Below are 17,159 nucleotides of genomic sequence, written 5' to 3'. Positions count from 1 at the left end.
TGACCTCAGTCCTACGTCTACACTGCTGAATATATTATTCCAATGCGCAGAGCCTATTGGGAATATAGGAACTACACTACATGGCACCCAATGTTTGGTAAGGCGATAAATCTAACGCAAGACGTTAGAGTAACTCAGTCGTGCTTTTTCACACAGACCCCTTTTCCCGTAAATACTCCAAAAGACGTCTGGAGTGGGTAAAAGATTAAGATCCGCCGGAACTTAGTAGGAAGAGATTCCTATGTAAAGTTTTTGGTTTAGTCAACGTTGAAGGATACAGTGTTCCAAAATATTGTGCACCTAATCTTTGTTTCCTTGAAACTTGATCTGCAACAAAAACCTTTCTGTCAGTAAAAATGTCAGAAAGTGAAGAAGAAAGGGAGGCAGCTAGAATAGCAGCTCGACTCCTAGCGGATGACACAAGTCTCCAAGAAAATGACCCGAGTGTTATACTCATTCCGGTCAACATAAGGAAAACTATAACTCTTAAACTTATAGAAAACGGACTAACACCGAGAGGTGGAATAGTCCTATTCGAAATTGAGGCCCATGAATATCGGCAGAATGAGGTATTCTATTCATGGATAAACTTTCCAGCAGCAAACGCTGTCACACACGACTTCCACTATTACAAAATAGAGGAACCTCCGGATGAATACACCCCTTTCGAGGAGGTTGAAATCCCATTAAAATACCAAGAGCACCTGCTCTGGTTTAAAGGCGCCCTAAAACATAACAATCACATCACCAGGCTCGGTCCACTAGGTAGACCAGGAGCAACGTGGCCGGTTCTAGCCAGCTACACACCACATCCAGACATAGAAAAAATGTCAGTACCAGAACTTTTAGCACAGCTAAAACAACTAATTAAAATGCATAGACAATTAGTCCAATATGTAATGCGGACTACAACAGTCCAACCAGCTATTAACATTCCACAGCTGACCCCTCATAAGGGGAACACAAACAAAATAACACCACAGAATATACAATCCTGTCTTGGTAAAACACCTGCAAAACGGGAACAAATTCCATTCTGGTTAGCACAAAAAATAACTCAAATAGAGGCAGTATTTCCAGATACTACCCCTACTGAGAAACACAGAATTCTGACTATCTGTCTTCCAATGGGGATCGCACCACATGTGGAGGACTGTGACACTTGGGGCACAGTCTTTGCTTCCATTTACACAAAAACACATGGTGTTCCGTCCATGGCGGTAATACCAGATGTACTAAGACAGATTCAAAATGAATACGGTCCAGAACCTGCTTTAACTCTGGGTATGAAACTACTGAAAGACTTCAAGCAGGTCTCGGCTATATTATTAGCAAACATAAAAGGAGAAGCAGCATCCGTGGCGATCTGCCAGAAATTGAAAGAAACAGACATAGCAGACCAACCAATTGAACTTGCCAGAATCATAGAAAAATCCTATGAAGAACTAGGAAGAGATAGTTTGGGTGGGAAACCAGTAAAACCCCAACTAACTGAAAATCCTGAAAAGATATTTATTAAAAATAATCTAAACACTCCAAAAACGAACTGGGATGGAAATAAACAATCCACTCCCAAAGAAAAAAGATTCCAGTCCAGAGGAAGGTCTCCTCGGCGGAGAGAAAGATCTCCGGACCAAGGACACAAGTCTCCCCAGAGGGAGTCCTCTGAGAAAAGATACAACCTTAGAAATAGGGATAATTTGAAAAAACCTGATAGATATCAAGATATTGATACACGTCCCTCTCGATCTTTTCAGACTTCCTCGCAGAAATCGGAAAGAAGAGGACGGTCAGAACACAGGGAAGAGCACGTCAAGTCCAAAGACAAGGAACCTGCTCAACAAAGTAAAAAGTTACAATTTCCAAGAAAGAAGGTAGCCAGTATTAAAATAATTAAACATGCCGAGGATACTGAGGACACAACTGAAAAACGGAGAGTGGGCACAGACAATGCTAGACAGCGCAGCAGAAGTGACCATAGCTCGCAAGATCCTGATGAATCATCTGGAGACAGTGGACACGAATGAATACATTCAGGTGGAAACTGCAGATACCAGAGTTAGCACACCTCATAAAATATACGAAATAACACTGCGTATAGAGGGAGATAAGACTAGGAAAGTAAGGGGTCTATTTTGGGATAACCTTTCCAAAGGCTATGACATCCTTTTAGCTGAGAAAGACTGGCCACCAGAGTTTGTCAGGGAGTGCCCTCATGGCGAAGAAATGATTATGCCTGCCTTCTCAAATCATATTCCGATTCTTAAAAAATATACATATGCAAGAAAATGGGCAGTAGCCCAAGCTCCTGCATTATACACAAATCATGTAGGATGGGATGAGGACTCTCCTCCTTACAAAATCCAGTTAAAATGATAACCCACTGCACAAAGGCAGTACCCAATTAAGCAAGAAGCTAAAAAACAAGTCAGGGAGATCTTAGATCAACTTGAATACCAGGGGGTGATTGAAACATGCACCTCTCAAATGAACAATCCTTTGTTTCCTGTCTCCAAGCCAGACGATTCATATCGTCTAGTTTTGGACTACAGACACCTTAATTCATGTTGCAAAACTTTTGCAGTACAAAACTCACACAGTGCCGCACTAATGAATAACATCGTGCGCAAAAAATACAAAACAACATTAGACATCTCTAATGGATTCTTTTGTCAAAACATAGCACCTGAAAGCAGGTATTTGACCGTTTTCTCAATATAGGGTCACAGAAAAATTTCTGTCGACTCCCACAGGGATTCAAGAATAGCCCAGGATTATTCTCAGCAAGAGTAACAGAGTTACTACAAATATATGATGATGAAGCATTATCTTATGTCGATGACATCTATCTAACAGATGATGACTTGGAGACTCACTTGAAAAGAGTGAACACCATAATACTTGGGTTTGCAGCAGAGGGTTACAAATTCAACTTTAAAAAGTCACGAATTGCCCATCTAACAGTCCTGTTTTTAGGATATGAATTATCAAGTGAAGGCAAAAGCCTAGCGGACAATTTCTTAGAGAAATGCGCTGTACTCCAAGCACCTAAAACGCTGAAGGGCTTACAATCAATACTAGGTTTCCTGAATTTCGGAAGAACATACATTCTAAATTATGCGGAGAGGGTTAAACCTCTCTATGAATTAATAAAACCTGATTTCAAACAAATCAATTGGACTCAAAAACACACAGAAATTTTGAGATCATTGCAAGCAGACATGTTAACTAAAACAAAATTGCAAACTCGCGATAACACACGCAACCTTGTAATCCGAGTCATCCCAGGAAGATGCAGATTCACGTACCTGACCTCTAATGAGGGAGAAAAGGTACCAATAGCTCACAAATCACACTTGTACACACAAGCTGAAAAAACATTCAGTATTACAGAAAACATTGTAAATGCGGTTCAAACTACTGTAGCAAAAGAAAGAGCCCAAGCACAAGGCAAAAGGATAACTGTTTTAACAGCAGAATCAGCCTTTGAGGCATTAACAAGCCCACACAATTTGACTAACGTGGCATTAGATCCAAAATGGATCGAATGGGAAAATTCTCTTGCTGCAGAAGACGTAAAATACTACTTTGACCCGGAAATGAAAAAATTAAAAAATCTAAAATATGAATTAGAATATCCTCTGCCAATCGAGATTCTGCCTCTACCACTTTACGCCTGTGTAATATATACAGACGGATCAGCACAACCCGCAGTTGGGGGTAAACACAATTACAGTGCTGCGTGCACGGTTGTTAAATGCCGGTGGCACAAAGGAAAATTGAGACCATTGGTAACTATGACTCAATCTGTAAAAGATAGTTCGGATCAACAAACTGAACTACTAGCTTTAAAGATGGCGCTCGATATTGCGGATCGCGAATTCCCCGCACTAATAGTGTGCGATTCGCATTACTGCATCAAATCTTACAATAATGACTTGCAGAACTGGGTTCAAAACGGTTTCAAAGATGCAAAAGGTGGCACAATCAAACATAAAACGCTTTGGGAACAGATAGTTCCTTTGCAGAAGGAACTACAAAAGACTCACGTGATACATACACTGAGTCATCAGCGTGATGGCGTTCACGTTGCAGGGAATTCATTGGCTGCCACAGCCACAGCAAAGGCAACTAATCCGGCTTCCGTAGCCACAAAAAAGCGTTCAGAAAAATACATAGACGGGGAAACCATGCTGGCGGTAAAAACGTCTTTACAAAACAACTGTGCAGCACTACCCCTGAACTATCCACTCAATTATACATAGTTAATAGATGCAAACTCCGTTCCTTTTGCTTGAATCCCTGGAGTGGGGGATAGAGTGATTCCAAACACGAACAGGAGAATCTTCTTGATTCAAGAAGCACATATGGGATTAGGTCTAAGGCACCAGGAGATCAAGACATCTCTAAATGAATTACAATCAGAATACTGGTGGCCGGGGATGAGCCTGCATAACTACAAATTTGCAAAGGGCTGTCAAAACTGCAACAGAGATCGCAGTGGCGAACCAGCTGGAGTATTGCCAGGACCCTTCTTTTAGAAAGCATAAGGCTATCTATACGCAGAAATCCAATAGGAGAAATGCGTCCCATTTATGTTTAAGACTAGATTCACTTAAAATGTAGACACCAGCGCTCGGCTGACGCCAGAACTGTTATAAAAGATTTGCGAGTCTATATTCGCACATACGCAATTGGCATGCTACATTCTGACCAGGGTCCTGCTTTTAGTTCTCGAGCTTATAAGGAGGCCATGACCAGCATGGGCATTGCATTGCGGTACTCTTGTCCCTTCCATCCTGAGGGAAATGGGATTGTGGAAAGAAAAAACCGGGACATAAAGCAATCTATAACGGCGAGGGAATTAGGTTCAGGTGATGGGTGGGTCCAACATTTAACAAGTGTCCAACGTAGTCTTAATAATCTGCCAAGAAATTCTCTAAAAGGTTTCAGTCCGTACAAACTATTGTTCGGGACTAGAATGTATATTCAGGACTTAGATAGTCAGACTTCAGTGGTAGAAGACAAATGCTTTGATATCAAAGATCGGTTGGCTATTTTACAGGACTTAAATGAAACAAGAAAAGACCTGAGCAACGTAAAGTTAAAAAAGCAGCCAACAGCCACTGAAGATAAACCACCTGTCCCAGCAAGGCCTGTCTGGATTCCAAAGATTGGGGATCTGGTCAGAGAGAAGATCGCGGTGAAGAAGGAATTTGGGCCCTCTTACAGAAAAGCAGTACCTATCTTAGCTATCAGCGGAACAAGATCAGTTGTACTACCGCCCCTTGCTGGTAAAAAGGAGAACCGAGTTGTATCCATCGACCTGGTAAAACCACAATCATGTGGCCAATAATAAGCAGTAGGCCCAGTGGACTCCCAAGAAGTAGCAGAACACCAAAATTTGCTACAATACAAGAGGTTCAAACTGAGAGACTAATCACACTTGATAAACCTGCAGTGAATAAAAAAGGACTATGCAACAATGCCATGGAACTTGTGCCTCTTGAAACCCAAATTGCAACAGTTCGTCAAGAAACACCAGTCTACAACGATGTAGCCTCAGACTATGCTAATGAAACAAAGAAAAATCCAAAAGCAAATGAAAATTCGGAAGCAATTCCAACAATTGACAGAACTGCATCTGGCTACTTCATCAATTTCGATGACTTTTCTGAGGATCCAAGCGAGCCTGAAGAACAGCCAACAACAAAAACTTTTAAAGACAAAGTAACAGAAATCTTTCATCAACTCAAAGAAACCATCTGATTTCTCCATGGATTGAATTTTGGATTGTGTTAGGTGTACTTTTCCTCCTGCTTTGGCTCATCATGGTTCTTTGTTTGGGAAAATTCATTGAGGGAAAATACAGTACAATGGACACAGCAAGTCAGAACATCAACTTGGTCCTAAAACCACACAAGTCATCTCACATCGAGAAAAGAGAACTATCATCAGTGAATGTCACAGCCAATCCAATACCCGGTGGGGTAGCATGGGACAAAACGGATTACGAAATCTATGGCCCGGTCGAGCTCTTGAAATATCAGTTCAAGGTTTCATTAAGTGACTTTGTAAAACCGAGTACATTCTCTGATGATTGGGACTTTGAAAGTATTGATGATATAATGTCAGATTTAGTAATGTCAGCAAAATTTACAGAACATGATTACTTACATGGTTCCTCTAATGATGAAGAAATGTATTGCTACAACCACTATGCACATCACTATTTGCACAAATCTGCTCAACCTAGAAATATTTTTAATTATAATCAATGGGAACATTGTGCAACTCCACCGAAAGGTAGTTAAAAAACATTTTACGGGAAATTCCCATATTTTTCAGGATTTAACACAAGTGATGCAGAAACGTTTTATTTCAAAATGTTAAATAAGACAGGAATGAAAACAATGCTGACTAATACTAAATTGATCTATTCAGAAACATTTTTTGAAAAATTGACTACATTTGGTTTCGAATTTTGGAAACATAACATTGAAACAAAAACCATCTGGGGTACAAAAGAATGGCAGGTCCAAGGCCTAGAAGCATTATTTCGAGCCTGCATGATCCCAGAACAAATTATATTCTTGAATGACACAATTCAACAGACAACCTGTCTTGGCCTAGCCAAAATTAAAGACTTAAACAAACCGTCTATTCCAAAGCCAACACCTGACAGTAATAGCACTACAGATGTTGAGATAGACGTATCCCATATTTTTAACCAAAACAGAACACATCCTGATTGGAAAAAATGGTTGATCTGGCCCACAGACACAAATAACTGTCAAGATAGATTCCTGAACAAAATACAGGGGTTCAAGTTGACCAGGTCAGACCCTAGATACTACCAGAGACAACATCCAGGGATAGTCACAACATACAGTGTAGGAAAACTCTGCCTCGAATGGTTACCAAAATCCACACTGGCTGAAATTAAGCAACACTTGACTTTACTTAAAGACGGTGCTGACTTGCGTGATTTCATAATGGGACCACGCAAACAGCGTCAAAAACGTTTCATAGCGGCAGGTATATACACTACTTACAACGAAGCTTGGAAAGTGATGCAAATTAAAACAGCAGAGAAAATACGAGAAATTGATCGTATTAATTTGGAAAAATCATTTTCTGTTGTGGACAATGGGTTAATGACTCTGTCCTCCAGAATATATTCACTGAACAGTATTGTATCCTCTGTTATTGATATCATAGAGCAGGACTTACTAATGTTACAACACTGTCAGTCCCAATTACGTTCTATTGTACAGCTTGGCTGGACGTTGCAAAATCTGCGTTCAGGCTATGTGCCCTGGCGTTTAATCAACACAATGTCATTATTCTCTATCTTTAACCTTACTGATACACAAATCAGTTTGGCACAGAAAGGAGCAGACTATACGATTCTGAGCATTGAAAAACTTGAGAGATTACCTTTGACAATGTCAGAAAGACCTGTCATTGAATGGATAATACATGGAGTAATCACAATTCCGATAACAACTTTCCAATTTAAATACTGTCAAGAGTATATACCAGCGGGCCAGTATGAAAGGTTGGGTAAAGGTTACATTAAGTCATCATGGAAATTACCTTATACACACACATGCTACAGTGAAAAGAAAAGGAATGTATTTCTTAGTGGTAACAAATGTAAAAGATCACTGAGCGGTACACTTCTTTGGGAAGGCATTAACCTGCATGGAGCCTGCGAAGGGTCTTCAAATAACCTTTCATGTCACCAGCAAGGCACACCTGCAACACAGATAGAGCCATTCTTTAGACGGCTTTCTAACGAGAGCTATATTCTAATAGTGGACCACAGCTGTTGTGGCATGGTGCCAGGGAAAGCCTATCTCGTCAGCGTGAGTTTCATGGTCACTTGCTGTATGCAAGTATTGTATCCAAACAGCACTCCAGATACAGAGGCAACAATTAGGCCTTCTTTGAATATCTCTTCTATTCGAATTGATACTTTAAGCAGAATAAAGTTTGTTCTTTTACAGACAACAGTGCCCTTAACGTCATCAAAAGAAACGTATGATCTGCAAGTCGCAAGGACAACGGCAGAGATACATACCCTTTTATCAACAAATTGCCCCGTGCATTTCGTAGAAATGCTAAGCCAAATCCTAAATATGTCAGATACCAGTGGCATCCCACATGTATTTAAGACAATTTTTTCGGGACTGTTAACACCCTTCGAAACTGTTCTGGGCATTTTTCCTAATTTTGTCCATTCTGTCTTTAGCGGCCTACCACTTCTTTTGGGACTCATAGCAGGAATTTTATTTTTGATCCTTCTGCTCTGATATGGCAAGCCAAGTCGCAGACAAGACTCCGGCAACAATGGAAGAAATGATCCTAGCTATACGCTATTGGGACCGCATAACTAAAGTCCTTGGATTAGCCCGGCTAAGAGATCTGAACATGACCTGGTTTCTTTCATTCAGACCCATCTGGCAGAATTGCATCTTACCTGTGCTTCGATGTATGCTATGCGGAGAAGAATGCGTGTTGGACGTCTGTCTTACACTACCATCAGCAGTACCAATGATATAGATACTTTGCTAAGTCCGATAACGGCTCATGCATCGTGTTGTCCCCAGCGACTACCCATACTGATGACGGCATTCGTTGAGACTTCACCACTACGATTAGAGGGTAGTGAAGTACGAGATGAGAGCAACATCACCCAGGTACGACCTTCTGTGAGCATTGCTGATCCTGACATCGACGATAGCAATCATGCTCGAGACTGCTCAGTTGCGGCATTTTTGAACTTAACTTTCACCTGAAGCCGTAGACAACTTTTTTGCGAGTCTGTCTGAAATGATGTTCTCCCCTGAACAAAAAGAATAACTTTTTAAGCAAACAAGCACACAGCGTTCCCTGAACTCTGAATTTGGCCTTCAGCTTTGATAAACAAAAGCTACTGAAAATATTTGGAACTATTTTTCTCCCACTGAAAGCAACATTTTATTTTTTCTTCGATTCCAAAATATTTACCTTTTTCCTGGCACATGTACTCTGCTTAAAGTAGAACTATTCTTAGAGAACAGAGCTTCTATTTTTAGGAACTCTAGATACAATATATTATCTCAGCCTCTAGCACATTTACAGAGACTGTATTTAAATGTGATGGAATGGTCTCGACCTTCTTTTCTGTATTAAGAGCCATTTCATGTGTAAATTTCGCAAATCGTTCAGCTAATCATATATATGCATCGTTTTAACTGAATGATTACACTGCTTGAAAAGCGTACAGTACCAATATCATTTTCGTGTATTTCGCATACACCATTTCAAATGCAAAAAAAACCAACAAAAAAAATGTATTTTGGGGTGGGTTGGAATACACATGCACCTTTAAAATGTTTACTATTGCTTAGTTTTAGTAATGATGAACATTAGATCGTGGAGTGGGTATTGTGTTTTTACCCAGGAGCCTAAATCGATATTACTATTTTATGCCCTTGTTCGGATTTATATCCCTCTATGAAGAAATTATTATTTGCTACTTCCCAGGTTTCTTGCAAACATATTATAGGAAATTTCTTCATATAAAGTAACCATTGCTCACTTTTTTAATTTGCTTGATAAGCCTGCTATGTTCCATGAGATTACCTTTATTTCTGCCCTACTGTGTCCTTCCGTAAAATCAGCCAAGTGGGAACTGCTAACCGTGGTAACTACCTCATCTGCATTTTCCTCCCTTAGGTTACTTAAATCCCTACTCTAACTGGAGGTTTGTATAGGGCGACCCAAATTGTGCTCCTCTTCCCTCACCGTTCTGCCTCTTTTGGCCATGGGAATAACACTATCTCAACCCACACCCACCCTAGGGCGTAGTCAATCAATGTCATTTAAGTCCCTTAGTGGGGCAAATGCATTATTTGTAACCATTGGATTGGCCCGCCCAGCTGATTCCTCCTGTTGAGATGCATAGAAGTGTTGTTGATCAAAGCCAACTGAGGGTCTACAGAAGAAACCCAAAGGAAACAGTTTAATCCCTGACTCTACTAGAAATAGGTTTTTGCTGTCAGAAAGAATCTTATGCGCAAGTTCAGGGTATCTAAGCGTGACAATCACACTGTCGCCTGGAAAACTTTCATGGTTCTACCGATCCAGGACACCCTCCTTGCAATCAGAATATGCTGATGATCTTTAATATTAAACCCTATATACCTACACATCCAATGTGCCACCTTATTAATCAACTGTGCAGGGGATCCCTCGCATGAGGCAGTATGCATTGGAACGCCAGTCAGGGCCACTGTGTAAGGGCAGCATGCTGGTGGGAGATCTATAACGGGTAAATCTAAGGTGCTCCTGACAGCTAACAGAGATTTCTCCTTTATTTGCTGCTGTCCAATGTTCTCCCTTATAACCCTTTCCTGACCTCTCTGCTGCGACATGCGGTTACCCTATGTCACTGTTTCAGACTCCCTTAGCCCTAGGTTCCTATTGCACCCCTCAGATTGAATTGTCTCACGATATAGTGGGGGTTCATGAGCTGTGCTAGTGCCCAAATTCCCAACTCGTGTGTTGCGAGGCCCTCCCATGGATTCCCCCTCCACCGAGCCACTCAGCACAGGTAGTTCAGGAGCCAGAAGAGCCCCAATTGGGACTTGAGCTACACAATTACAGGAACATACCCCATTAGTAGTTGGTACTGTACTTGACTTCTCAAGTTCCAACAGTTTACCCTTGATTGACATCAACTTGTTTAGAAGAGGGTTTAGGAGGACAGTCACCAGGGTCTCCAATCTTTTCCACTGGTCTGGGTTATCTACCGCATCCTCTGCAGGATAATTTTGGTTTTCAGTCATAAACTCAGGGCTGGTCCTTTATCGGGCTCCACAACCGTTTTGTCTAATGTAAATGTAAATGTTTTTGAGCTTGTAAAGCGCACTGCTACCCGTCCATAGGTCTCCTGGCGCTGTATAACTCTGGGGAACCCGTCCTGGCTTTCCTTGTGGGATGGTCCCTTGCTGGGAGTCCCCAAGGTGGAGCCAGGCATCCCCGGAATTGGTGGGGCCGTTGTGGAGATTAGGCAAGCTAATGCCCAGAGTTGCCGAGTGGAACCCCTGATTAGAGTAAGCACCGAAGCGAGAATTATCGAGTCCGCTGACCAAGGTCCACAACCCTGCCGCGTCGGGAATTGAACCTTGGTCCCAGGCCGACTTCTGCTCTCGGGCCTGCCGCCTCTAACCAGTGAGCCACACTACTGCTGTGTAGATTGTGGATTTTAATCATTGGGTGCTTCAATTTGGGTTTTCGTTTTTGCTTCTGCCTTTGTAAAGCGCTTCCCCTCATACGTTTGGCAGGCCACTCACAACTGCATGCTACCAATGATCTTGCCGGGCTTTCCACCCTGCCCCTCACTGCGCCTTTAGATCTGGTCACCACCTCACTGGTAGCCATGCCCAACACGGTAGCAGTGGTGGTGGGGGTGGAGATTGCCGAAGGCACCATCGTTAAAGGAGCAGAGAAATCGGGATCCGCCTCCATATTCTGGGCAGGATTAGTGCTATTAGACTCATCTGCATTGATAGCCCCCGCTGTGATTGTTATTGGAAAAACAACAGGCACCCCAACTATATTTAGGCCTGCAGGCTCAGTGCATACATAGTCAACGTTATGATATAACCCCAATGGTGATTTTGCCATGTTCATACCACCTATTGAGGACATTTTTTGGGCTTCAAGAGAATCCAAGGAGAGTCTTTTCTCAGTTAGCTGTATTTGGTGGGTCAGTGACTCGGCCCTGGTCAGGAACGCGTCCAGAGTCCCCACAACTCCCCCTCCTAATAATGTACCTACTGGGTTGCGTTTGCCCAATTTAGGTGGTATCTGAAGACACTTAATAAACTTAATGTACCTCCTCCGAGTATAACTTTGTATAGCTGTGCCTCTTTTCTGAGAGCTTGTACTCACTGCCAATTTTCAAATGAAGGAGTCCTGGCCCAGCCCGGCCTCCTCCGGTCAAGGATGTGCAAGGACGGGCCCGCGCTATGCCCGGACGTGTCCCGCGCTGTGGGAGGCCGGCAGGGCTCTTTTTTTTTTAAAAGACCTTTATTGTCGGAGATAAACAGTACACAGCGTTCTGCTGACATCCCATCCGGGCCAGCCGCACATTTTCAAATTCGTAGCACTTGCACAGAAAGAAAGGAAATAACACAGCCACTTCGCCGACAACCCGGAGGTCCGGCGGCGTTGAAGTGATTAATTCTGTAATTCGTGATCATGTGTGCATTCAGCAATAAAAGGATACAACGTGAGAAAAAACGACTGTGAGTCTGTAGGTCTTCATTTTCTTTTATATGCTCATACTCTAACTTAAAGAAGAACTCAGTGCTTTGGGAATGCTCGTCAGCGACCGTCTGTTAGTCATTACTCGCCAGAACACTTGCAAGGCACTTGAAGGATAAGGAGACGTCTCGTTCCTTAGAAGGGTGTGGGAGTGCCTGTAAGAGGGATGTAGTCGCACAGTGCCGCGAGCGTGGTAGTCATTGGGGAATAAATGACATGGTCAGCTCGTTAGGGATGCCAGGCATCCATTGTCGAAGCTGGGTAGTCGAGCTTCAGCCCTGACAGGTGACCTCTAAGACCCCATGGCGAGGTACGTATGATAAGCAGTAAGGAAGAATGTGGTCTAGGGGTTAGGGGGACCAAATGGTCGAAGAAACAGTTGTAACTACAAACGGGGAAGCATTTATGGAAGGAAGAGGGGGAGCGGGACGGAGGTAGCCATGTGGTGGGGGGGGGATATCAGCTATGCGTAGATAGCAATGCGGCAGGGTGAGCGGGAGGGGGGTCGCCTGCGCGTCAGACCCATGAGGGCAGGTGTAAGTGGATAGTATTGTTCCGCCCATAGGTAGCTGGAAGACCCCTATCTATGGCAGTATGCGTGGGAGCACCGGTATGGGAAAGTGTCGGGATCGTCAGCAGCGCAAGAATAAACGCGCGCCGCTAACCTTATACAGATGTCCAGCAGAAACGATCGGACGTAAGTCCCCTCGACTTCTCCCAACACAACACCCAGCAGTGAATCTACTGTCACTTCATGAGCGTGTATAGGAAGAAACCGGGAGGTGAGAAGTAAATAGTTTGATCAGGTTTTGCTGCACTCTCTTCTGGGTCTGGTCTAGGTTATCCACGAGATCACGGTTGAGGAAGGTACTGCAGCATGGGAAGACATAGAGCAAGAGTAAGAGTCTCCTCTGCATAGAACCAACACCCCCTATCCCTTGGTAATTACACCTACCAAAACACTATGAGAATGATCCGTGCGACGTTAGGGTGCTGTCCCTTACTCCAAGATACCGAGATATATTGAGGAAAGTTATATTCACTCCCTTCAAATGGAATTAATTAGTTCCAGCAAAACGTCTCTAACCTCCGGCATTTGACAGGTACTGTTCATGACAAGATGCAGTGTTTCTTGCCAGATCTCGAATTGCTCCCAATAACTCTTGCGAACAACTAATGGCCAATGTTCCAAACGAAAGTTACGAATTACAAAGAAAATACTTGACCTCTAAAGACAGGAAACTCATGTGCTAGAAATAAACACAGGAAGCGCATCCGCGCTGTAAGACTACTATCAGGGAAAAGGTTATAAAAGAAGAACGAGCCCGTTCTTCTTTAACTATACTTGCGTCCTGCAGCAGGAATAATCAGCTTCTCCTCTGACCTCGCAGGCTCTTGATCGGCGCTGGGCTGCACCCTCTGACCTCGCAGGCTCTTGATCGGCGCTGGGACACTCAATCTGAACACGCAGGCTCTTCGTCGGCGCTGGGCTTCTCGGTAACAATTCCGGCGGGGACAACACCTTCCGCCATTACCTGGACTACAATACCAATTGTCAAGCACCTTTCTGTTGTAAGGGAGGAGCCTATATAGGAGCAACCCGTTTTCCAGCCTTCCAACGCCGCATTGCCCTCTGGGACATGTAGTCCTTCTGATACGGACGCCCCATGCGACGTGCCTTAATCCTGGCTGTGGCGGCGAAAGAGATCGCGACAGAAAGACTGCACAACCATTAACACGAGACAGTCATTCGCGTAGCGTGCGATGACCGTGACCCAGAGGCCCCAGAGGTGACGCAATTGGCATAGTAGCAGTCGCGTCTTAGCATCACAGCAGGGCCTAGGAGGGGGGGGGAAGAGGTGCACGGAAGAGGCTCACTAGAAGTGGGCACAGCGCGTGCTGTTCGTCGCTGCGTGAGGGTGTAGGGATGATCCCTGGTCCGTCATGTAATCCCTTGCTCCACACATTTTTGTTGAAAGGACTGGAGGATAGCGTCCCAGTATTGTGCAATTGGGAATTTTCTTAGGCCAGCTGTTTCCTCACGCCCCAAAGCTGCGCTCTCCGTCCGGGCCCAGTTTGCCAGCGAAAGGCTCCAGTGCCGGATGTGTGGGGGCGCGTCTGCTTTCCACCGCTTGGTGAGCAGCCGTTTCGCCGTGATGAGTCCAAGATCCCAGAACCGGGCCTGGACTTTATTAAGGCGCGTGCGTTTGTACAATCCCAGCAAGCAGGCCTCCCATGTATTCGGTACTCGTTCATCTGTGCAATGCGCCAGCATCATGGTTACCCCGTCCCAATATTGTGGAAGGGCAGGACAGTGCCAGAGCATGTGTAAAAGGTCCGCTCCGGTCTGGGAACAGCGATTGCAGGCTGTATCCCCGACTGAGAAGTACCTGTTAATCTTGTCCGGAGTGAGGTAGGCGCGGTGTAGTATGTACAGCTGTATAATTTTAAAGCGGGGGTTACGGGGGACATTAACCGGTCCAGCCAAAATCATTGCCCATTCCTTATCTGTCCAGTCTCGTCCTCTGTCAGTTGCCCATTTCTCCCTCAATTGCACTGTGGCGGGATGCGTATGGAGTAGTAGTGCCTGCGCTAGCCAGTGGATTATGTGTGTGCCATTACTCATGACGTGTAGGTACTGTAAGAAGTTGTGGGTGGGTAATTCATCAGTAATGTCTCCCCAAGCCGTGGTCAGCGTATGCGTGAGGGTAGCGTGTAATAGGAATTGCCCAGCCGGTAAAGATGTGTCAGCGACGAGGGTGGCGAAGGGGAGGAGAGCACCATCAGAGTAAAGGTCCCCCAACGTTTCCACTCCTGCCGTGGTCCAGCTATCAAGTTGTGCGGCCGTTAGCGTCCCTGTCGCAGTCGGGGTGCCCAGTAAGGGGAGTACCGGGGCATATGGTGTTATTGCTCGCGTTAGGCGCAGGCAGCGAAGGAAGCATCTGCGCGCTACCGCAAGATGCATCTGTGACGGACGAGGGGTTTTGGTTAAGGGGTGGAATGGGAGGCCGGCAGGGCTCTTATCGCGCATCCGGCACGGAAGATGGCATTACGGCAGGCGCCGCAAAAGCGATGCTGGGAGAAGTAGGCTCCGTGATGGCCGTTCCCCTCACGGCAGGGAGATGCTGTGGTATGTTGCCGTTCCCCACGCGGCACGGCAGGCAAGGAGCAAAGCTGATGGCCGTTGCCCTCACGGCAGACAAGAAGAACTGCTGGTAACCGTTCCCCTCACAATTTGCATTACGTAGTATTACTGTAAATTGGTGTTGTATTCTGCATACTGTTGCCCTGTATTGTGATATTTTCACTTTTTTTCATTACTAAGATTTGAAAACCTCCCTAATGTTGTATGATTGAATCTCATCTTTCTGTTTATCTTATTTTATATCTGAATGAAGCATTTCTTATCCTACACTATGTGTATTTTGGGTGTCTTTTGGGGGACCACCCAAAAGGTGCAGGGTCACCCTATAGTCCACGGGTCCGGAATACAAACTGAGACCAACTCTGGAGCAAGGAGAGAAAGGATATTTTTTACAATCTCATGAGATGGAGAGAGCATCAACAACAGACACCCATAGCTGTCTGGGGAGGCAATCTGCAGAGCGCTTTGGTTCTGCACCTTATATACCCTTCATCCCCGACATGTGCGTGCTAGGTGAACAATAATAAACACCAATAACTAACAGACAACCAATGGTCAGTTCTGATACAATCAGCAGGTGGTGGCTGTTTGGCCCCTGCAGGGCATAGGTGAAAAAGGCATGATTATATATCAAACAAAGGTTAATCTGATAAGTCCACAGATGGTAGCGGTGAGGCCCCTGCAGGGTGTAGGCAAAAAGCATGTTTATATGACAAGTAAAGTTCAATCTGATAAGTCCGCAGATGGTAGTTTGTTGGACCCCTGCAGGGCACAGGTGAGAGGAATGATTACACAGCAAGCAGAGATCAATCTGATAGGCCTGCAGATGGTAGCTGTCGGACGCCTGCAGGGCGTAGTGTGCAGGGTGAGGACGATAAACATCTGGGAAACTCCCTGTCAGACTGGTTGAGCATGGGCTGGTTAGTTTGTGGCAGGCCAAAGCACGAACAGGGTGTGAGTGTCCGTGCAGGAATGTGGCAGGTCAAAAGTGAAGCTCCAGAGTGTTTGTGATACAGAGAGAAGGTCAGTCATGAAGGGTATAGCACAAAATGGTGCAGTGAATGGCAAGGTAACAGACCTACTTTCCCACAGTCCCTCCTTTTGCCATAGGCGAAACCATTTTTAGTCCATTACAATGTTCATCAATAGCTGTGTCTCAAATTCAGGTTTGATAGCATTTGTGCATAGGCCGCAGAGTGGGGGACCACAATGAAGGCAAAGTCAGCAAAAGAAGATCAATGCAAGAGGTATTAGGATAATCATTAGGACCTTCCATTCCCATGTCAGTAGAAGTTGACATATCAAAGAACCAAGGGATCATAAGTCTGTATCTTGATGGAGATCAGAGGCTATTCGATGGAGTGTGGAAATAGCCTTGTAGACAGACGATGAATGATCCGGAACATACACGCAACAGCTGGTGCCGATTATGCGACATGCTCCTCCGTGGTCAGCTAGGACGACATCAAGAAACATGCAATTTTGAAGAGTGACGAGGCGTACTGCTTGGAGCTCCGCAGTATTGTTGGCCAGAATACCAGCTGTGATGTTGACGGTGGCTTCCATGACTTTGGTGAGGTGGTGAATGGCTCCGCTGTTTGTCATCGGTACCCAGAAGGGAAGGTTTGCCTTCATGGCATCCAGGAATTGTTGAGAGGTTGTGTCTGTTTGTTCGACCACATCGTTGCTGCAG

The sequence above is a fragment of the Lissotriton helveticus genome, chromosome 6 (genome assembly GCF_964261635.1).
Source record: "Lissotriton helveticus chromosome 6, aLisHel1.1, whole genome shotgun sequence".
Taxonomy (NCBI): domain Eukaryota; kingdom Metazoa; phylum Chordata; class Amphibia; order Caudata; family Salamandridae; genus Lissotriton; species Lissotriton helveticus.
This window is presented reverse-complemented; position numbering follows the sequence as displayed.